Here is a 24,797-nt window from a genome sequence, read left to right on the forward strand (position 1 = left end):
TGCTTTTCTTTATTGTAGTATTGATTTTTTCTCTTGTCTGTGAAATGATTATGATGCTTTCGCTAATGGACTATTTGGCATAGCTTATTTGAAGGATAGTTAGACAGTAATAATATCTTACATCTTAATTCCTATGGCTTTCTAAGCCCTTTCTTATCCCTTGTTTATTTTATGTTACTAATGACCTTGCGAGACAGTTTGGGGAGGTATTTCTATCTCCATGAAAAGGTTGGAGCTCCCTCTTCCTGAGTCATATAAATAAATGCTCAGATGAGATTAGGATTCTGATTTTGCATTTAGATCTGCATGCTCTTTATTAAGCAAAATATCATACATATATACAGATGAAATAATTTTAATACAAGTATACTGTAATAATTTTATTTCTCATATAAGATTTCTTTTAATTCTCAAGTTTAGGTAATTAATTTTTCACACTACTGCAACCAGGTATGAGTTATGCTAGCCAAATTCAAAAGAGACTAGGATACAGAACCAAAATGTCAACATGTAATGATAAATATGACTATCATGAAAACACAAATATATGAATCTGCTAATCAATGACATTTTCTCATTAAAAAGTTTAATGAGAAAATTAAACTCAGTAAATTTTACTTTTTTCCAAGGTGACATTCATTCATTTATGCTGTATTTATAACACTGATTGAACCTGATTTTTAGCAGGCACAGTTGTAGACACTAGAAAGCAATCAATAAACTAAATACACTGTTTGCTCACCAGACTCTCAGTTTCTCAAGGAAGAAATAGCAGAAGACTTGCTGCACGGTCCAGTTGACTTACAGTGAAAGAGGGAGCTGTGCTGTGGAGGATAAAAGGAGGAAAGATTTATTTTTGTCTGTCTACAGGAATGACCTGAGTATTTTGTTCTTTTGTGATGCTTATAAGAAATCAACGGAAATATAATAAGAGTGTGGATAAGAAGATTTGAATTCTCTATGTAGTAGACAAAGTTTTACAACAATAAAGCTTAGGAACCAAGGGTGACTTCTTCCCTGTACCTCATTATGTTTATTATAAGGACTACAGAATGGAAAGAGAAACATTTTGATACTTTTTTGTATCAACTAAAAGTTCAAAATTTGATGCAGAAAGGAAGTTGCTATGACTACCTTAAAGCCCAGTTTTTTCCTTTTCACTGTAGTAAATTACTGACTAAATATATTTGTATAGAGAATTTAAAGTCTATTCTCCTATTATTTGACTTCATATCCCTTTGTCGTAAGGTTTGATCTTTCTTTAGTTCTAATTGAAGATTCCTCCTACCAAAGGTACAGTTGAGTTACACTAAATATATCCCTATATTAAAGCTGATATTTTCTCCCTTGGGAAATACTTATCTTCCAGTTTTTTAGAACCAAATAATTGCATTTGTATGTCAACTTGCTGGAGGTGGAGAAAGGTAACTATATAGAGTACTTTAATGAATGGTGTCTGAAAACATTAATCTGTTAACACAAATTGATCATTGAGAAAAAAATCTGTTTTGCAATATTATATATGAGTCAGGTTTGCCCGCTTATTTTGAAGTTGCAGATAGATTACTTCATTTTGCCTGGTGTGTGCTCATTGATTACAGTATAGATATTGGGTTATGTGAGCTTTAAGGTTCTTTAACATTCTGAACATGACACACTACTCTGAATATTAAAGGGATGGTTGTTTGTTTTGTTTTGTAGCCACATCTGGAGGTGCTCAGGGCTTATTCCTGACTCTGTGCTTAGGAGTCACTCCTGGTCGGGCTTGGGGGACCATAGGGGTGCCAGGGATTGGAGCTGGGTTGGCCATATGTAAGGCAACAAGTGCCCTACCCTTTTGTTGTTTCACTTTCTGTAATCACCTCCGTTTGGTGGGATAGAATCCTCCTAAAAACTTCTAGTTTGTTGTTACTGAATTAGGATGTGCTTTTTCCATGAATGAACTCTGAAATGTTTAGTTTTGATTTATAATAGCACAGCGGGTAGGGCGTTAGCCTTACAAGCGGCCAACATGGCCGACCCGAGTTCGATTCCTCCGCCCCTCTCGGAGAGCCCGGCAAGCTACCGAGAGTATTCGATATGCCAGACACAGTAACAACAAAATCTCCAATGGATACGTTACTGGGCCCGCTCGAGCAAATCGACGATCAACGGGAGGGCCTTTACCTTTTTTTTTACCTTTAATAACACAAAATTCCACTCCATTCAAATATCTATTAAAATAACATCCTATTTCAGTATCTTCTTAGAGAGGCATTTTCTACACTCTCTTTTGTTGGTTCTGGGTTTTCTTCTCTAATTGGAACTTTACTCAAGAGTTTCAGAACACAGTGGAGTATTACAGAAGGAATACTAGGATTGGGAAAGTAAACTTGATTATTAATGTTCTAGAAATCTTTTATGAATTTCTTTTAGAGATGTCATTATAAAGAATGTATTCATAGAACAAAATTATTTTATTGTATAGAATTTATAAACCATAATATATGTTATATATTCTCATTGCTGAAGCGATAGCATAGCGGGTAGGGCGTGTCTGCCTTGCAAGTGGCCGACCTGGGTTCGATTCCTCTATCCCTCTCCAGAGCCCGGCAAAGTACTGAGAGTATCCTGCATGCAAAGCAGATCCTGGCAAGCTCCCCGTGGTGTATTTGATATGCCAAAACCAGTAAGAGCAAGTTTCACAATGGAGACATTACTGGTGGCCACTTGAGCAAATTGATGAACAATGGGAGGACAGTGCTACAGTGCTATTCTCATGACTATTATCTCAGGGAATGGTTTTATAGCATTCGATACTTTCTGATTCTCAAACTGGATAAGGCAGTTATTATGAAAGGAGTAGGTTGGGGTAAAAAGAGGAGATTTTGCTCCCAGTTTGTGTCCTTCTATCTTTTAAATACTTTATTGCTGAACATAAAATAATTTTAAAAGTATACAGCACATATCTTAAACATGCTGTGTACTCTTTCAAGCCCCTTGGACGTAGGCTCAACTTGACTCTTTTAGATTAAGATGTTGGTCTTAAATTGATTTTCTTTTAGAGAAACCAGATGTAACTTAAATAGTATTTTTTCCCTCATGAATCTTAAAATATGCTCTGTGTGAACTTTAAGGATCCTAGATTTCTTTTTCATTTTTTTCTCTATCTTCTGAATTTGAGACTTGAAATATATAGAGCAATTAAAAAATAAGTAACGGGAAATAGCATCAGGATTTTTTTAAAATGCTCTATATAACGCTCCCAAATATCAGATTTGTGAAATCTAGTTGTAGCATAGCTACAATCAGAAAGAATATTTTGACGCATAGTTCTTTTATAATTTTCTTTTAGAGTTATGAGAAATAAGATCAGTCATAGGAGTATTGGTATAGCAAATTCTTTATAAGTTATCAGCTTGTGTGATACTCTCAATACTCATTGCAGAAAGAATCCTGATTTGTATTTATTTTTAATTATAGTTTTTGCTCAACTGAGCATTTCATTAATGTTATATGTTGGTTAATTTCTGTACATGATTAGCAATATAAATGATATTTCTAAGTCAGGGCTTGTCTCTTTAGCTTGCATTTCTTCTGAAAATATCTCCATGAATCAGGGACTCTTTTATAATTTATAATATAGCATTATAATCAGGATTTTGATCACTTGATTCACTTTTTTAAAATCCCTTTTTAATTATTCCCTTATTATATAGCTTCTGTATAGTCCCAAGTGTGTCTGTGGGGAAAAGCACTCATTTATGAATTATCCTTAACATACATCATTTTAGATTGAATAGATTGAAATCTTATGTTCCTGACTGGGAAACATTAATAGAAAATTTACTTCATGTTATAATTGAGCTATAGATCTCTATTATTGTCATTACTAACATTTTTGCCACAGAGTGTTTGTGAAATTATCTACTCCCAAATTCACAAAGAAATGTTTTTATGACCTTTAGTAACTTCATTTCAAAACTGTGAGTTTCTTCAAGTTCTTGAAATATTGATTTCCTTTTTTCCTTAACACTTTTGATTTTTCAATTTCATTATTATTGTTTAGCTCTAGTTTATTTGGGAATCCACTGAATATAGGTGATTTCTAAGTGATGCTATGCTTTTTATGTTCAGTGGTATTTCTGGATACGTTTAAAGAGAGCAAATTCCCCTGTGTGAGTGTCAGGAGAAAGACTTATATGGTGCCATTCAGTATAATGGTTTGAAAATGCTTTTCTTATGTAGAGTTATTTTCAGTTATCCTATATTTCATATGAAAACGTTTGGTGTAAGTATCCAGATATTTCAAACAATTTTTAAATCATTTTCTTTTTTATTTTAACACAGCCCAGTAAACTCTCTAACTTTTTGAAGTTTCCACTCTCTGTCATCTGAAGATTCTTCTTTCCCTTTTCCCTGGTACTTTTTGTAGTTGTTGTTTGTTTGTTTTTGTTTTTACTTTAAAGAAAGAAGTAGTGATTTAAGTTGGAGTTCTATGGACCAGGTACATATATGCTGTCTTTTTTTTTTATTATTTCTCAGTAATGTTCTCTTTAGGATTTTATCATGAAAGACAGGACAGGTATATTTGTCTCCATCAAAAGTAAAGGAAAAAAATTGTTCTTTTTCAGTTATCATGTGCTCTCATACCAATCCCAGGAAGGACATTTTTTGGAGCAGTGGTAGGCTACAAAAGGATGATAGTAAAAACAAATTATTGTTGGTTTATAAAGAAAATAAGGAAGCCTTTGGACAGTAGTCCACTGATATACTCTACCCAGAGAATTATGAATATTTTGGTTGCAATATTATTATACCGAACTCAAAATTATGTTTCAGAGAAGAAAGTTTCTGACAAGATTCAGACTAAACAGTCTTGGGGTAGTTTATTTTCTATTCTACGTATCATAAAATATTGGTATTCACCATTATTTAGTAGAACAATACAAATGTCAGTGATTTTTATGAAGAATTGTGAAAATAAAACATTTTTTAAAAGAATTGAGTGAATTCCTATGGTCAACGAATGGCTTCCAATGCAATGAGCAAGAGAATAAATCATAGCACCAATTTCAGCTATGCCATGGGTCAGTGCATACCTGCCAGGAATTCAGTGATGGATGATATTTTTCTGGTACTGTAACCGAGGGAGGTGATAATACAGACATAGTCTATACTGTTACTTCCTTATAATCAGCAATTGAATTGTTTGGCTATTTTCATTTGAAAAGTGTGTCTGATTTCCCTCATGCTCTATGATTTTCCCCTTCCACCCTGACAATCTGCTTAAACAATGGTACGATAATTGTGTCCAGGGGCTACAAGAAAGATTTTTAAATAGAACAACAAAAACTCTGTTGAAAGCTTGAGAAAAACCTTCCTGAATTATAGTGTTTAGTTTCACGAGCCTGAAGGAAGTTTTCATGAGCATGTTTGTGCATCTTTCAGTAAGAAAATAACTTGGCAAGAAAGGCACTGGACTCTTATTCTAGCACTTGTGTGAATAAATGATTATGTGAGATGACATGGTGTTACTTTGAGGAAACCTAAACCTAAAGGGAAAGACAGAATTACTTGCATCATAGATTGGTGTAGCTTTTTATTTTTTTCCATGTGTAAAAATAAAAAGTACTTTATGTAAATGTGAACTGTTAGTTTTTCTCCTTGTCACCAAGCCTAAACCCACTTAATTTTCCAATAGTATCAATGATACTCTTTACATAAACTTAATTATAGAGGATTGCCTTGTGTACACAATCCTGTGAGATTTGATTGCCTAAACACCCAGGAATTCATTTCAAATAATTATTGGCACATAGGATTCATTTGATTCACCATTACTCCTAAGCATGATGAAGTTTATGGTAAATACTACTATAAGAAGTTTCCAGTCTATTTGACTACTGTATCGCATAAGAATTAAGCTACAATTGAATAATGGACAATTGGAAAAGGATATCCACAGAAGAATGAAAAATATTGCCTTCAAAGTGTTAAATAAAACACATGAATAAGAAAGTGAAAAAGGAAAGAAAGAGAAAGGAAGAAAGGAAGGAGGGAGCGAGGGAGGGAGGGATTGAGTGATGGAGGGAAGAAGGGAAGGGAGGAAGGAAGGAAGGAAGGAAGAGAGGGAAAAAAGAAAGAATGAAGGAAAGATAGAAAGGGAAAGAAATAAGGAAAGAAAGAAGAAAGGCACTTAGTAGCCATTTCCTTGAAGTGGAAAGTAGTGCAATTTATGATTCCTTAGAATTTTTAATTTTTCTCTAAAGGGCAATGTCATCTCTTACTAACATTACATCTTTTATAACAGCTACCTGTCATGGTAGAACTTGGGCAGTCTGCTTACTTTCCGTTTCTTATTTGCCTTTGTTTGGAGATTGCACAAGCTATAGAACCAATCATGGGGAAAGAGTCCTAACTGTGATGGGGAATAAAGGATTCTTTCAAAACAAGGTTGCAAATTTTTACTTGCTTTATATTTAGAAGTGTGGTATTTATCTCATATATGGATTAGGTTAAGCCTGGTGGCGAGCACCTGTTCCAAGGAAATTTCTTAGGAGATAAATTCTCTATAAATAATTTAGGAATGTGCTTTAAACTATCAGTTTAGACTAAGAAAAGTATATGGTTTTAGATTGTAACAGCTTTAAGAGGTAGGATTTAACACATTTTTTTCTACTTGATTATTGGGTTTGAGTTAGGAAAAGAAGTATTTTCTTAACATAGCTTTATTATTCAAAATATGGAATCTTTTCAGTTTGATCTGGGGAATTACCTTAATTTCACATTTTCAGGTAGCCTCCCAGAAATAAATTTATGCAGTAACAGCATTAAATTTATCATTAACTATTATAGCATGAATACTTCACATTGCCAATGACGAAATTTCAGCATTAATTTCATATAGAGAAACTATCTTGGAAACGTAAAAGGCTGTGCTTCATAATTTCATTTTGCATATTTTATTCAAGTATATCCAAGTGATAAAGCTCAGAGTAAAGTTCCTTGAGATTGGCATTCCAAATTTCAGTTATTTGAAAAAATAAATGTTTTTCCTGATTTGCATTAATTATAATGCATGATGTTGGTTAGTAAACTAGAATATATCTTTGAGATATTTCTGATACTCTGGAGGTTTTCTTAGAAGGTATATTGTTGCTTCAATGAATAAAAGCTATCCTTAATGTATGATAATTATATTTTAAAATGTATCAGAAGAATAAAAAATATAGAGTTGAATAAGCCTAATTTAGGAGCTGGAGCCATAGTACAGTGGGTAGGGCATTTGTTTTGTATATGACCAAAGCGGGTTTGATTTCCATCATCCCATAAGGTTCCCTGAGCACTGCCAGGAATAATTCCTGAGTGCAGAGTCAGGAGTAACCCCTGTGCATTGCGAGGTGTGACCCAAAAAGAAAAAAAAAGAAGCCTAATTTAAGGTTTTCTTTACTAATTCCATTCATCAATTATATGGAGAAACACACACTAGAAAAAGAATTATCAGTTTCATATTTAGACTTAAATCTGGTATCTTGGTAGAACCTTAGATGTTTTATACATCCTTGTATATTTTAATATATAAAATCTGATCCTATAAATTCTTAAAGGTCCTTGTGATTTTCATTAATTTATTGCTTCCTATCATATAACAACAGAAACAATAATGACGAGATGCTACATTACAAAATTTCAATTTAAATTACATGTGACCTTAATTGGTCCCCATAACTCCGACTTCATGTGCGTGCATACCAGTGTAGGTCATGAGGAGAAATTCTGAAAAAGTTTAATGATTTGGTCAGTGGAAGACCTGTAAGTGATTTCTCTTGTACTTGATCCCAGACCCCTGATTACACTAGCAATCATCATTCTGTTAGGATGTGCTTCACAGAGCTACTTGTTAAAGATATGCATGTTTGTGCTTGCCCCCTTCAATGTTGTTATTAGCAAAGAAGTTTTAGGTCTACCCTAATGTCTTTTTTTTTCTTTTGCTTTTTGGGTCACACCCAGTGATGCTCAGGGGTTATTCCTGGCTCATGCACTCAGGAATTACTCTTGGCAGTGCTTGGGGGATCATATGGGATTCTAGGAATAGAACCCGGGTCAGCTGCATGCAAGGCAAATGCCCTACAAGCTGTGCTATTGGTCCAGTGCCACTGTCTTACTTCTTAAGCAGGTAGTGTTAAGTGTTCTTTGCCTTCCCCCAAATCTAAATAAAACATTTTTAATATTCAAAAAAGAAAAGATAATAAGTTTCACATAGTTGGCAATGAAGCATTGTATTCTAATAAAATTCTTTTGATTTTTAGTACACATTGTTCTAACTTGGCTTTAATTTTTTCTTCTTGGTGAAATGTTACTCATTGAGCAGCTTACCAAAACTTACCCCTATAGTCAGTAACCCCATTTTGTTTTCCTTGTGCAGAAACTATTAGAAATGATTTGATTTTTGATAATTGCCTGTCTCCATTCCTCTCCACTGACATGCTAGCTTTATTAAATCAGTTTCTGCACCAGAGACAGAACGTGGGTAAAGTTGCATGCTTGGCATACCACTGCCCAGTTCGATTCCAGCAATGAGTGTTTCCATGAACATCATCAGGTGTAGCTCTGGAGGCCCTTTAGCCTATCTGGAGTGACCAAAAATGCAAAGTGGGACAGCTGAGTAATTCCTGACACTGCAAGGAACTAGCAGCACTGCTTTAGGCCCTCACATTGAGCCATCTGCCTGGTTGGCTCAGAATCATCAGTAGTGGCACCTGGAACCCCTTGAGAAATATTTAGGATGTCCAGCATTTCTTAAAAATTAAATAAATAGTAATGCAGTTCAGAGCCATGTCTCCATTAATACTACAATAATACCTAGTGTTGTAATTTAATATATATTGAATAAATATCAGTTGCTTTTAACTATGAATTCTCATAATATCATTATAAAAATGTTTTGCTATACAATAATTTAATTGGTGAACCTTATTTTACTGATAAATGTTGAATTCATGGCAGCAGTTTCCATAAATAGAATATTGATTACAATACAAAATTGACAAAAATAAAGGTGTGAGTGTTTATGTATTTGTTAATTTGGGAGATTATAATCTAAGAAATTAATTTGAAATAGAGCATGCTAAATATAGATAGCTTAAAACAAATCATAAAAATACCTTTGATCTGGTTTCTACCATTATGGTATTATTTTAAATAAATTTGATTTGGGAGAACTAATAATATTGTGTTGTGTTTTGTCTGGATATCTTTCACACTTAAGATAGTTTTTTTTTTTTGGTTTTTATAAGGTTAGGCGATTGTGATAAGTGTAGTGAGTGTTTCAGATATGCAAACGATTTTCTTGATATTTGTGCAATTTCTACCTGGATAACCTAGAAAAGCATTTAAATTTGGTTATATGTTAATATCTGGAGTAAATACGAACTTTAAAAATAAAAAATGTCATAACAACCATAAAGGAGAGTAAGAATAAACACTAATAGAGAAATGCAATCATTCAGTAAAGTCCTCTAGCAAATTGATTTGATGGGTTACTGGAGGAAGGTCAGATTCTGTTTGTTGTCAGCTGATAATGGTCAAGTGAAAGTAATCATTGCATGAATAATCTGAGAAATTTGAGTCCTCAGATCTGTATTGGAGCCCCTATTAAATAATGATGCCAGAAAATGATATTTGCAGAAGACAATCTGTTTCTCTACATATTTTAGGGCATAAAACACCTTTTTTTTTTATCTATCATATAAACTCTTTCGAGGGAGAAAGATGATGTAAACCAAAACAATATCTGCTGTTAGTGAAAAACTGGGCAAATATTGTTGGTAACAAGTTCTAGCAAAAAAATCCCAGAATTTATGCAGCACATATGAACCTAGTAAAATTTATGTAGACATTTAAGGTTTGCATATATATGTACTAGGTTTTGTAATAGTATAATCAGAATAGGAAATGTGTAACATTGCTCGGCTTTGAAATGGAGAGTTCAGTGTTGCAAATGAGTATTTGGGGGTTCATTTTTATCTAACAAAATTATTGCTTACCATATTTGAAATAAGTAAATAACAAATATGACCTTGGTATTTTAATCAGATCATGAAACACATTTATTGAATCTCATATTTTAAATTATTATTTCTATGACATCCCAATTAAAGCATATAGATTTTTAAAAGCCCATTAAAGTGGAATGCAAAATGTTTGTCATACACACACAGAGTATTTTTTATTCATTTCTTACTGTTTACTTGCCTTTTTGACCATGTTCTTTTTGAGTTTACCTTGAGCAGAAATGTTTTTAGTGTAGCTACATGATGAACGAACTAAGAAATGCATTTGTGTCAAAAGATATAAAAGGCTAAATATGTCCATATTCCCTTGTGATTTATTAGTTGAATGTGAGCAAATTTAGTTGAAGTTTCCACCTGATATAGTGCTGCCATTATAACAATTCAATTTTACATACTCATCAGATCTTAAATTAAAAGCTTCTTTTTTAGAAAAAAAATTAGTCCAAAAGGAAGGGAAAAAAGAGGAAGGGTTTAAGGAAAGGAGGAAGGAGAAAGAATGATGTAAATGACTGCCACCCTTTTTTCACTTTCTAGTGAAAGAAACTAAATATTGTCTATTCATGAACATCTGCAACTCACATTGCATCTTAACTGTCTCTTCTTAGATTTAATGGAAACTTTGATTGTTTACTAGGTTTTACATCCAGCGTAATTGTTTTTATGCATTTTAATATAGTAAGAAGTAGATTGAATAAATACATAACATATTAGAAATGCTATTAAAAATAATTCTGTGTGGTACAGTTGAATGGATGTTTTCCTTTTCTCTTCTGAGCAAAACACAAATTTTCTTCAATTATTTTTAAATTGATTGCTCACAACTGTGGCCCAAGGAAAAGTGAACAAGGAATCTATTTGTGTTTTAGAATTTTATTTCTTTCTTGTCATTGTTTTGGAGTCACACCCAGCAGTGCTCAAGGCCTGCTCCTAGCCTGCCTCTTAGAGATCATTCCTGGAAGGGCTGGGGACCATGCATAGTGCTGGAGATTGAACTCAAGTGTGCAAAGCAAGTGCCCTACCAGCTGTACTATCTCTTTTGCCCCATTATTTCTCTAGTATAATTAAACAGAGCAGCAGAAGGTGATGCCGTGTATAGTCAGGTACTTGCCCAAGATCAATGAGAATCATTTTTGTCTGTATCCTGGGTATGTGATGTCTTCACACTTGGAGACTTTAGATTTTGTTACCTTATTTTTACTCATATTATAAATCCCAAGCAAGAATCATACCCTAGTGATAGCACAGCGGGCAGGGCGTTTGCCTTACATGTGGTCGACCCAAATTTGATTCCTTTGTCCCTCTTAAAGAGCCTGGCAAGTTACTGAGAGTATCCCACCTGCACAGCAGAGCTTGGCAAGCTATCCGTGACATATTTGATATGCCAAAACCAGTTACAGTTAAGTCTCACAGTGGAGACATTACTGGTGCCAGCTCAAGCAAATCGATGAACAATGTGACGACAGTGCTACAGTGCTATTGTAAATCCAAACAATCTTTTACTAGCCATACCTCACGAAGCCTCACCCTCAAAATAGTGACTCGTTCACTGAAATATATGCTAGTGAACAGCAACAGAAAGGGTTTTAATTGTAGCTTTGATGGTTGTGGGTGACACATCTGTTTTATTTTGTTGGTTTGTTTTTTAAGTAGACCGACTTCCTTAGAAAACTTTCTCACAATCAATGAGCTTCAGAGAGAGAAGACTTCTACTCTTGCAAAGATGGATAACTGAACACTTTCAAACAGAGTTGCCCTTCCAAGATTAGATTAGTATTTTTAGAGTTAGTAAGTTATCATACCTGCCATTGAGTAAGGATTGCTTGAGCTTTTTATTGCTCTGTGTTCAGGGTCTTGTGTGTTTGACATATTTGTCTTCATCCCTTTAAGTTCCAAATGAGCAGTAAGGAATGAGCATTTTTCTAAAGCAATTCATAAAGAATACAGTTAATGTTACTAAATAAAAAAATTCCTCATGAATAAAATTTTATTCAATTTTTTCTTCTAGTGCAGTTAGATGTTAGTAATGTTTAATATTCTTCATGGTATCTTTGTGAACAGACTGGATTATGTTACTCTGATATTGAAAATGTGCTTCCAAGAAAATTACTAATCTTCTGTTTGCACCTTGCTCCTGTTTGGGGTTCAGAAAAGATAAACTTTTCCTTGCTGATGCTTTAAGTCAAACTCTGACTTCCAACGTGTATTTGACACTAGATTAGTGGAGTTAAAGAGTTGTTAAATATAAATGTGTGGGTGCTATAAAAGCCAATGACCCTACCACATACCAGTGTGACATGTGTCTGTTCTCTTTTATGTTTCTGTATATAAACGCAGTTTATACCTATTTTAATGTTTCCATGTATTTTTGCTGTTTACATACATTGAGAGCATAAAATATTTAAAAGCATATTATCAATGACAGGAGCTATGCCGACTTATTAAGCCTTAATTGTATCTGCGCCCCAAAATGCACTTTAAGGGTTTTTCTTTCCTGATTGTTTTTCTTCTGTAAGACAAATAACATGGAAGTTGACATAGCACCCCATTTCTGTGATTTGCAGAATAAAGGAGCAAAACAAATGTAATTGTCAGTTTTTGCTGTTGTCATGGAAGGTGGTAACATATGTGCTCTTATTTGATCAATTTGAACATTGTGGTAGTTTTGTTCTCTTTCAACATGTTGTCATGGATTGGTATTCTTTAGCTGCAAAATTTAAGGGAAAAGAGAGGTCCAGACTTTAATTTATTCTGACTTTTTGTTCTACTTGAACATCTTTGATCCAAGGCTCTACAACCATTGCCGTAGAAAACCCCTTATTTCTTCCAAAGTCGAAACTGCTGGTCTTTGCTTTGTAATTGATGTTGACTTCAAATATTCCAAATTATAAAAAAGATCGGCAGAGGAACAAAGCCACGTGGGTTCCGGGGCCGAGATCTCCAAGCCTACTCGGATTGGAGTCGAGCATCCTCCACCCAGCTCCTCCAAATTCCAGTAGGCGGGGGTCACACCCACCAACTGGCCCCCTGGTGCCGTGTAATCCCATCAGCGGCCAAGACTCAGAGACTATAAAAACCAGATCCTGGAACCGCGCGGCCGCATTTTTTATTATGGCATCTCATTCCTACTTTGACAAACTGGCAGGCTCCCGAATGTGACCTGCCCACACGGCAGAGTCTGGCAAACTCCCTGTGTCGTACCCAATATGCCAAATACCAGTAACAATGATGGGTCTCATTCTCCTAAGGAGCCTTGAATATAATCTCAGGGCTAGGATGAAGGAGACGTTACTGGGGCCTGCTCGAGGCAATCGACGAATAAACATGATCTTACTTAGAGTAACTGGTTGTTTGGCAACTGTATTGCTATTTTTTTAGCACATTGATACATAAGTTAGTTGAATTTGTTTTTTTATTTTCAAAGGTTTTGATTATTTTATTTGGAAACATATGCTTTACATCTACAGAGATGAGTACATCATTGCTTCCATTATTCCTTTGCTTAGAATTTCTATTTCTATATAGCTCCACACTGGGAGCTTTTGGAAATCTATATTCATGTTTTTTGCTCTCTATTTTCTGCAAGGGTATTCACATTTTGGATACAATTCACACAGCTCTTTTTCTCTTCCTTTTCCTTTATTTTTTGTCATCTTTTGTGTATGTGACTATCTTCTATTTATTTTTTTTCTTTGTTTTCCAGTCTTCCACAATATGTGATTCTTGTTTTGAAGAGTTTTGTCTTAGTTCCAATGAAATGAGAGCCTGGGTACTTTCATGTATATTTTTAATTTAAAAGAAATATAACTTACAGTTTACTAGAATAGTTATGCTCTTTCCCCTGCTACTTCTCCACATTTTTCATCCCTGCTAACAATCTCTCTTTTCCATACATTCAAATATCTTTTTTAGCTTTTGTTCCAAAAAGCAAAAAGATGAGAAAGATGAATTAAACTATTGGTGCAATTCTGCTGAGTAGTTCACAGGCATTATCTTCTGCCCTAACTTTATAAACTGCTATCAGCAGCATTGGATGTGATTGTATTATTCAACAGACTACATAAGGATACTCAAAATATGTAAACTTGGGGCACTAGCAGCAGTGAGAGACTACTATTCAGTAGAAAGGTAGTATTAGGTTAATATAAATAGAAAACCAAAAAAATTTAAAAAAATTCTTTAACAATGTTGAATTGTGGTAAGGAGAACTAGATGTTTGTGAAATAGGACACAGAGTAAAAGGAAAATTGTATGACTTTTGTCTTACTTCCGTGGGGAGTTTCATCATTTTCAGCTCTGTAAAACTACCTTGGGCTGGAGCAATAGCACAGTGGGTAGGGCATTTGCTTTGCACATGGCTGACCTGGGTTTGATTCCTCCGTCCATCATGGAGAGTCCGGCAAGCTACTGAGAGTATCCTGCCTGCACAGCAGAGCCTGGCAAGCTCCCCGTGGCGTATTTGATATGCCAAAAACAGTAACAACAAGTCTCACAATGAAGACGTTACTGGTGCCTGCTCAATCAAATCAATGAACAATGGGAAGACAGTGCTACAATGCTAAAACTACCTCAGGCTTTGAACAAAGCTTATAAGTATGTGTATGTAGAAAAGAATGGAAATACAAATAAAAATTAGATAAGGGAGGAATATAGAGAAGGAGATAAAGAAAGAGTCTTTTCATAGAAGGAGTAATAATTTCTCTAGAAAAATTGGCTTTCAAAAAGATTGTCCATACTGACATATGAACAGCGTAAATCTTGGGAAATGAGAATTAAATATCACTTTATCTGTGTTCCCACTTTGTCTCACTGTTAACCTCAAGATTTCATCAATGATCAGTTCATAATACTTGATTTTATTGTCTTACTCCCTACACACTCAGACTGATGTTCAGTTAGGACCGTTCAGTGATTAAAGGATCAAATATGGACTCTGGTTTTCTTTTCTAATGTCAGCTTAGTTTATCATCAGTTAAAAGGTGGTTGTTTATCTCCAAAAGATGTTTTGATTTAAAAAAAAAAACAGTGCGTAAGGTGTCAAGAGAGATAGTACAAAGGGTAATGACGCCAACTCTGGTTCAAATTCCTAGATCCATACATGCCCCAACACCCTGAGCCCTGCCATGAGTCATCAATGCCAGGGGTCACTCCTAATCAGAGAAAGAAATGGTTCCTGAGAATCACCAGATGTGGCCCTAATGGAGTAATAGCTGGTAAGGTGTTTGCAATATTTGCATCTGATCTCAGTTCCATCCCAAACACCCTATATGGTTCCTTGAGCACTGCTTGGAGTGATCCTTTGAGTTCAGGGCTGGGAATAATCCCTGACTGATGCTAGGTGTAGCCCCCTAAAATGTGGCTCAAGAACAAAATAAATGTGTTTTAAAAGATGCATTATGGTTCTTAAATATGAAATGCAATATGATTATATTGAGTAAAATAAATAAGGAAGTTCTTTAGAAAACTATAGCGATTTCCATATAGAAATGGGAGGGGGAGGAGTAGGAAGAATAACTAAAGGGGTCTTTTAATACTGGGATGGTCGTAGAACTTTGGTGATAGATACATTGAGTGATATACTTCTAAATTTTTGTAGTGTTGTATACCAATAATATGTTTTTGAAAGTTCTTAGTATGAAAAAGGTCTTACTATTGCTCCAAAATCATTGTAATCATGTCAATAAAATTGTAATGAACAGTTACAGCTTTGAGAATATTTTATATCTTAAACTTAATTTAGAGATAGAGAACTGAAATCAGGAGAAATAGTGGAGGAGAATAGATTTACTTGAATGGCATTTGATTCCCAATTTATTGAAACACTATAGAAATTGAGGGGCCAGAGTGATAGCACAGTGGGTGAGGCTGTGCTATCACTTGCATCAGCTGACCCATTTTCAATCCTTGGCACCATATATAGTCTCTGAGTCCTCCCAGGAATGATACCTGAATGCAGAGCCAGGAGTAAGTCTTGAGCACCTCTGAGTGTAGCTTAAACCACTTGCTGACTCCACCCCCCCTAAAAAAAAAGTTATAGAATCTTGCTTGCCTATTTGATTTTTTTTTCAGTTATATTTATGAGAATAATTTAAAATGTGCTTTAATGCTTGCCTTGCTCATGTCCACCAGGCTTGATCCCCAGAATCCCATATGGTATTCTGAGCAATACTGTAAATAATTCCTGATTGCAGAGCGAGGGGTAACCTCTGATTATTGCCAGGTGTGACCCAAAAACCAAAAATAAAATGAAATGTGCCTTAATATTTATCATTTCAGTTATGTGATGTATCTTGTAAAAAGAAAAGTTAGAGGAAACCAGGTAAAAGTAAGTCTGGCTAGACTTAATGGAAATATTTATAAATCTATAAGAATTATTTGCAGCTGACAAGTATTAAACAAAGCCATGTACTTATATATGCAAAAGTGAATGAATGTGTTTTACATGCTTGTATTAGGTTGGCATAGAAATAGAGAAAGAGAAGTACAACTAGTAACTAAAACTGTACAACATTAGGGGCTAGAGTGATAGCACAACAGGTAAGATGCTTCCTTTTCGCGTGACTAACCCGGGTTTAGTCTCCCACAAACTGGATGGTCCCTGGACTGTCACCAGGTGTGAGGTGACTCCTGATTGCAGAGCCATGTGTAACACCTGAGTATTGCCAGGTGTTTCCCCAAAACACACACATGCACACATACACACACATCCTAAAAAATAATACTTTTGGGGGGGCAATGATGGAATCGGGGGTTATAATTTCTTGAAATATGGTTACATCCTTTTTTTGAAAACATCTACGTTTGCTAAAATTTAATTTGACTTATTATTACTTATAAGGAGAATATTTCAAATTAGAGAAAATGAAAGCTATATGGAGTTATTATGATAAATATACACCATGGTCTTAAAGAAGATTGTTATTGTTAGCAATTTAAAAATTTTACTTTAGCAATTCAAGATTTGAATGCTCATTATTTTGTACTATGCATTCTGGGAGGAAGCTTACAATGAGATTTTTATGAAAGTAAAAATTAAGTTTGTTAGACGTTATAATTTCAAAGATTATAATTACTTTGTGTTTATTTTGCAGCTTAGATCCCTCCAAAGAATTGGCATACAGTGATTTCACAGCCTTTTAAATTTGGGATCAAATGCCCAAGAGGAGTAGAAATTTTTAATGAGGTAGCACAGCAAATTGTACGATTAAGTCTTTGTTTTTCCATAAATTGTATTGACTTTTTTTTTCTTTTTATTTGTGGGTTTCCACAAGTTTTAAAAAAATGATGTCTCATTCTCTCTTTTTCATGTTTACCTTGATTTAAAAATGAAGCAAAACAGTCCATTAGCTAAAATCAGTTTAGGGCACAAATTCAAAACCCCAGTCCCAAGTAATTAACATGCTTAATGCAGACCAGCAGCAACACAATACTGTCAATAAAATGCCACTCTGAGGAGGCATCTTGAAAAGTAACTGCATGATAGTAAATTGGACATCTGCCAGACTCCAACAACTAAGAGATTCTACAAATGCAGGCCCTTCACAGGTGGATTTCAGGACTGAGTTTGGGATCATTCAGTCATAGTGCTGTTATGAAATGAAAGGAATGACTTGATCAGAGCATAGTGTCCAAACTTTTACAGTCCTTCCTTTTTAGTCAACCTGGTATGAAATGACTACAGGGAAGGGGTTGAATCGCTTAGTTTCTGCTTTCAGTTGTGCATTAATGTTTTAAGGTCACTTTCAGTAAATGACTTAATATCTGTAAAATTTCTCAGTTCCACTATTTTGTTACACCAATAAGTCCTTATATCAGTCAATGACTCTTGAAGGAAAGTCAGAAGGCAGTGTTAAATTCATTCATTAATTATGTCCATTGCAGTTTCTGGGGGAATATCAGTCGAGTCTGCAAAGAATGCAGTATAGCATTTGAATATGATAGTTTGTGAGCATGTGAGATACAACATTTCATCCATTTTTGTTAGAAACTATACCACTTTACCTAGATAAATTAAGAGTTAAGCCTATAGAGAGTGGACAGTAGAAATAGAATGGTTATTATCAAAATCTCACAAGCATATTCATTAGAAACATCCACTTAAATCTCAGTAAGATCCCACTATTAGTCACTCACACTATTAGGCCATATCCTACTATTACTCTTCTCTTTGGATAAATACTAAGTTTTTCTACTGTTTGAATGCATGTGCCTGTGTATTTTTCATAGCTTCAAGCAATTTTTCTCATTAAAATACATAATACTTACTAAATTACTTACTAATACTTACTAAACTTACTATTAATCACTAATTCTAAAATCTAATCCATAGAAATTTATAGATGTCCCTAAAAAATTCTGAGATTCTAGGATGAAAATATTCGGCCAAGTGATTATAGTGTATATAACCAAATAAATACCTTAGTAAGCCTTATGTTATGTTTAAAAGAAGTAAAATATACAAAGATATACATGTATATGTTTTAGTAAAATGTGTTTAGCAATGCTTTGGAATATGGCTCCTTTGAAAATCTTGGTAGAATGATACCTTTTGAGATGAAAAGTTTTACCTAGATATACAGTTAAGTAGGTGGGTAGATTTAGTTCTCTTGCTCTTTATACACACATCATTAATTGTTAGTATCGTGTTGTATTCATTTAGATGGATATATCCTTTGTCATTAATTACCATGATATGATTTATATAAATAAATTATGACATGGTAGATTACCTTAAAATATTTCACCTTTCAAAATTAACAGAAGTCTCTATCAAATGAAGTAGAAGAAACTGACATAATTAAACACAATATACCAGTACTTTCAGTGGTATGTGAGAATGGATAGAAGAAAAAAATAAAACTGCACCATCAATTAATAGAAAAAGAACTTATTATATTTGCTGAGTTGCTTAAAACTTAAAACTCTAAGAGCCTATTGTTGTTTCTCCATAAATAATAAAATGCTTTCTGTAGAGAAAGTATACTTATTCTTAGAAATACAGTAGAAATAGGATGTGGAGTCAGGCATTTATAGTGTAAATAAGGAACTTGCCATAATGGGAAATTGGGCAAATTTTCAACATTAAGTCTATTTTCTTGTGAGCTTTGATGTTAGGTGAGACAGAGTATAAAGAAGCTAACCAGGTCCAGGAAGTGTTACGTGTTGAATAATGTTGGCCAATGTCCCTTTCTCCTCTATTCTTTTGATTTTTTTTTTTCTGAGATAGGCTTTGTGTACTCTGGACAGGCTCTGGGTACTACTTTGGGCAAGCTCTGGGTACTTTGTGGCACTGGGATTTGAACCTTTTGACCTACTGCCCAGCCCTCTCCTCTTGAATCCTATATAGGAACTAAGAAGTGGAGGGAGAAAATAATGCAAAAGCTTACCTTTGTGTTTTATATTTCTTTATATGTTTCTTGTACTGAGTGAGGGTTTTGATGTTGCACAAATATTTTAATCTTTTATCAACTCAAACTTTAATTTTACTCTTCAGTCAACTACTTACAATTCAAAGAAAACTTTTTACTGAAAAGAAAATGTATATGGACCTGGGCTCTCTAAGCTATGCCCTAATAATTGAAGCAATTCTCAGAAACATTTTGTCCTTAAACTCACAGTCAGCTTTTTCCTATATATGAGGGTCAAGTTGAAGGACTCCTCTGATAGCATTTTAGGTCACTCATGAAGATATGCTCGGATTTTGCCAATAGCTGGTATAGAACACCTCGGCTGAAGTTTTAGGTGGGATTCAGTGGGTGTAGTTTGAAAATTGAATTATAACCTCCATCAGTTAACTTCGGAGAGCTATGTGCTTATTAGTGTTGGGGATGGGGGTGGAGTTGATAAATTTCTTTGAAAATGTATGATCACATTAGTTGTAAAATGCTATTCAGATTTTTTTTTGCCTCCCTGCTTAAAAGAGAATGCATGAGAAAAGAAAAAATTCACAAATTAGAATGGAATCTATGAAAAGACTATCACAAACAATGAGAATTGAAGCCTATAAGCTGAGCTTTGCATTTTTCATTTGTGTCAGTTATTGCACTGCATGACCTCAGGTAAAGAATCATGTTGAATTCTACTTGGAAGAAGATTATAAGCTGCTAGTTCACAGGTTTGGTTATGAACTGAACTGCAAAAAATCACTAACTCAATCAACTGCATAGTTATACTCAAATATAAATAAGTAAATCATCACTCCTCTTGGAAACAAAGTATGAATACTGCAAAGAGATTAAATCCTATTATTTGCAGAATTCATAGTACGAAATGATATATAGAGTAATTAAATTTTGATAGAGATCTAAATCCTGCAAAGCAGTGTTGACTAGCTGCATTTAGGAGGTACTCACAAGAGGTAGCGTTGATTCCTATGCAAAGGCATATTCTTCACAAACCAATCAAGATTCCTTTTCCTATTCCATGATAATTAGTTGACACAAGTTTCCTTTATCCTCTGTTGGAGTACAAGGAGCTTAGGTTTATCAGGTTGCACCCATCACAGTGTTCCCAAGTCACTTCCATTACTTTGTTTGTCTGTAACTACTTCTTTGTGCTCTTTTACCCAACCAATGTGTAAGGTCTCATTCTTCTTAGACACTGAAGCTGTACTGTAAATTAATATTGCCTTTCTTCTCTCCTTATGTCTTTTGAATAGTTTAATGCAATGTCCTTTTTGTATAGATACAGGAAGACAATATTATGCTTTATAACTTCGGATTTAATTGGCTTTGAATATTATTCACTCCGGGGCATCTGCTTTCTCAATTTAAGCCACAGTTGCCCTCACTTCGTAGCACCCCAAAAGTAGGGTCCGGACGTCGGACTGGATGGAACCAGGGCAAGCCGATAAGTTATGTGCTACCCTGGCATCGTGATGGCTCAGGCCAAGGTGCCATGATTCTCAACTATAGGTTAAGAGTTTGATCATAGGCAAATGCTGTCATGATCCAAAAGTAACGACGAGACTAGGACCCTGCTGCTAAGAATAAGAAAGATATCTGGCCTGAGCACTGCAGTCTGAGATCGAGATGGCCCTAGGAGAACAATTCTATAAGCTCAAAGTATTTCTTACTGTGTCCATACAAAATGATTTATATTATGTATGCTTATATGTTGGTCGGACAAGGAGAGGAGAAACACATCCAGGGAAATCTGTTCTAGGGTGGATTGATTGACTGGGCATAACAAAAGGAAATAAGAGAAGCTGAGCAATCCTCCAAACCTAATTTTCCTCACTTACAAAATGTAGTTAATTTTAGTTTTGGTCAGATGATTATTTTGAAGATTCAGTGTGAAAATATATGTAAAGTGTTTAGCACATTGTTTGGTACCACAAAAAATGCTTGTGTACAATAAATCTGATTTCCTTAGCCAATGAATGATTAGATCTAAGAGAGAACATGTAATTTGAAGTTGTAAGGCCTCTTTTTATGTTATTTTATGTCATAAAAATTTAATTCCTCACTTCCTTGGCCATTTTGTCCAACAGCAATGTGTTGTGACACAATTTATAGGTGAATGAAAAATGAGGCTTTGATAATTACATGAAATTTGCTTGCTTGTTAAAAGTAAAGTAACTGATTAAGGAAATGGTAGTTTGGCAAATGCCTCACTGACTTTTAAAACGTTAGCTAAATATAACCTTGTAATACTCTTTGATCACCATAGCGTTTTTGTTTTTTTTTAAAAAAAATGGATGAGCAAGAGAAATAACTATGAATTTTTGTATAGTAATTTCATTTATTCACACAAGAATTGACTTGTTTGATGATTACAACTAATTCCATAAGTTATAATTTCATTATACATATTTTTCCATTAAGAATTATAAGAAATTAAAAGCCCAAGATTTATATGTACTTAAAATATATCTTTTCCATATATGGCAGTAGCATTTTATCTTTTTATCTGATTGTACTTTTTCTTCAGTGGTCTATTGTGCTTTTTTTTCTTTTTTTCCCTCAATGCCTCAGGCATATGAGATATTAGACCATTAACCCACTGGCCTGTATAGAGATTATAATGTGATCTGTCTACCTGTATATTGAAATTACCTCTTGCAGCTATTGAAAATTCAATAAAAACCTTTGTGTTCCTATATATTCTATAGAAGCCCAATACCCTCGAAAGGTGGTATTCAGTATGTGGTGTTTCTGAGTAACTATTATTTTAAGAAACTGAAATGTAGAGTCGAGAGAAACTATTAGCAAACAGTGTGAAACCCAGTATATCTTGAGCAAAGAAGATAGGGATAAGGAAAATATTGTGGTGTAAGGCCTATTGAGTTATATTGCTGAAAGCATGAGTTGTTTTATACTGTTTTTAGAAGTTTTTATTCGTTTTTTTCTTTACTTAACAAAACAAAAGCAGAAATTCGTTGACAACATAATTTAAGTGCCTTGGCCTTTCCAAGTGTCATGAGACAAGAAGATAAAGAGCAAACTTTTTTTTTAGTGGAATGATTCTGCTAAAATATTTGTGTTTGTTTCTTTATAATCATTTTGTAAATTTGACTTTTTAATTTTTGAGAAAAATCTATTAAAAGCCCCAACCAATTCTCTTTATCACACCGGAAATGAGATTTCTTAAGTATTTTCTTTAATCAGAATCACCAATCTTGAGTCATTCTTTTGGAAAGTGCTACTAGTCCTGCACTTCCTGGACTCTATTTCTTAGCCTGCAGCTGTGGTACCAGGCAATCTCAGTCCAAGGGAAAGAACACCCTTCAGTTCATTCCTAAGGTTCCTTCTATATAGGAGTGAAGAAATGCTGCCTCATCTCACCTTCCTGAGGGAATCAAGTCCCAGAGCTTTAAGGCTCTTTGGAAATAGAAAGTGCTGCCTGTTGCTACTAAGCCTTTAATTGATTCCGTGGGTTTGGCAGTGGCCTCTGGGGAGTTTGTGGGCCTTTTTGTTGTAAACATAGCAAAATGGTGATGTTTGCACTCTATCCTGGACAGAGAAGCTGATTATCTACAAAATGCTTCCATTTCTGGAAATAAAGCTTGATATGGCAACATTTAGAACATGTGTTCTAGGGTTTTTTCTTTATTTCAATAAATTATTTATCAAATTGTTATTGCTGGTAGACACACATATGGATGAGTAGGTAGAGCAGCATGCAGTCTTTTTCTCCAAGAATGGATGTCTTTGTGCTTATCTCATTTAACTCAAACATACTGTTAATTGTAATTAAAAATAAATAGTATAGGTTTTTAGTTTCAAAAATTTATCCAGATAGAGTGTGGCATCATATAAAGAACACAGAACTTGAAGGGGCAGATTTACAGTGGGATTCAAGCAAAGGGGGAGAGATATTTACTGAGAGTTCACAAAGTGTCAGTTTTTACAAACAGTGTTGTCCCCATCTTTGGAACCAAAAGACGCTATGTCTTCCATATTAATTTCCTGATGGTGACACATCTCACATCACACAGAAGCCCCTCTCATATTATGAAAGATGAGATGTGTATCTACAGATATAGAATTACTATGTGGTACAGCTACAATTACTATAATGGTATGATTTCAGTTTTATTAGTAATCATGATACCATTAATTTTTAGTTATATCTTAGTTAAAAGAAAAGGCATATGTACCTGCTGTCATTCAGTGGTAAAGGCCTCGCTATGCCTGTGTGAGGCACTAGCTTTGACCCCTGGCACAGTAGAAGGATGGGGAAGGAAGACTGAAGGAAGATGGAGGATAGATGATGTTCATCATAGTAGCAAATGGAGTTCTAATAAATGTCTATGGCTTATTATTGTTTAGGTCCTTTACTTCCCAAAAGATCTGAGTTCGTTAAGCACTATTCTTTTTAAGCAAAATTTGGAGACTGCATTAAATATGGTCAAATTTGAGAGAAAAAAATAGGGCTGTGAAATTAAGGAGATTTGTCATTGTATCCAGTGGCTCTTTTACTTTAATTTTGGAAAATAAAATGAGGGAGATTGAAAAGGGAATAGGGATTGCTATTTTGAGAGAGCTTCACTATTTTCCAGGAAGATACATGGAATTTTATATATCTTCTTGCTGTATACTTATATGCAAGCAAATTTCTTGAGCAAAGCTTGATTCTGAAAAAAGAATGCATGTAGGAGAGGTAGTACACCAGGTAAGCACTTGCCTTGCACATGGTCTACCCAAGTTTGATCCCCAGCATCCTAGTTCCCACCAGGAGTAATCACTGAATGCAGAGCCAGGAATAAGCTTTGAGCACAGGTGGGTTTGGACCCCGAAAGGAAACAAAATAGGCTGGGGCAATAGTACAATTGGTAGTATGCTTACTTTGCCTGTGATGGTCCTGGGTTTGATCCCCAGCATCCCATATGTGGTCCCCTGAGCCGACCAAGAGTGATTCCTGAGTACAGAGCTAGGAGTAACCCCTGAATACTGCTGTGTGTGGCTCAAAAGTAAAAAAAAAATAAAAAGGGGTGCATCTAAGAGCTTTAAAGTGTTTTAGTGAAACTCAGTTTAACAAAAAGGCGAGATGGAGGACTTTTTAGGATTTCTAAAAGTTGTAGTGATCAGTAGCTAAATTCTATAGTTGAAGGTTATTAGTATTATTCAGATGTTTGAAAAACTGTAAAACTCCAATTTTCTGACTACAGGAATAGTATTCTTTATTCAAAAGATGAAATGTGGACTTGAAATATTTGAGTGTTGCATGCATAAATAGTTATCACCTATGTTGTTGAATGTCTGCTTTGATTATAAAGTACTTGATTATTTGGATGAACATTTT

At 34.6% G+C, this 24,797-nt stretch overlaps 2 protein-coding genes across 3 annotated transcripts in view; one reads left to right on the plus strand and one right to left on the minus strand.

Annotated features, from left to right (window-relative positions):
• The window catches only part of IMMP2L (inner mitochondrial membrane peptidase subunit 2), a 905,603-nt gene that overhangs the window by 408,825 nt on the left and 471,981 nt on the right, over nt 1-24,797 (plus strand). The gene's annotated exons all lie outside the window — the stretch shown is intronic.
• The window catches only part of LRRN3 (leucine rich repeat neuronal 3), a 33,795-nt gene that overhangs the window by 4,435 nt on the left and 4,563 nt on the right, over nt 1-24,797 (minus strand). The window contains exon 2 of the mRNA XM_056118039.1: nt 743-824. The gene's annotated coding sequence lies outside the window, so the exon portion shown is untranslated. The remainder of the gene's footprint in view (nt 1-742; nt 825-24,797) is intronic.

This window comes from Sorex fumeus, unplaced genomic scaffold (genome assembly GCF_029834395.1).
Source record: "Sorex fumeus unplaced genomic scaffold, SorFum_2.1 ptg000037l, whole genome shotgun sequence".
Classification (NCBI taxonomy): Eukaryota; Metazoa; Chordata; class Mammalia; order Eulipotyphla; family Soricidae; genus Sorex; species Sorex fumeus.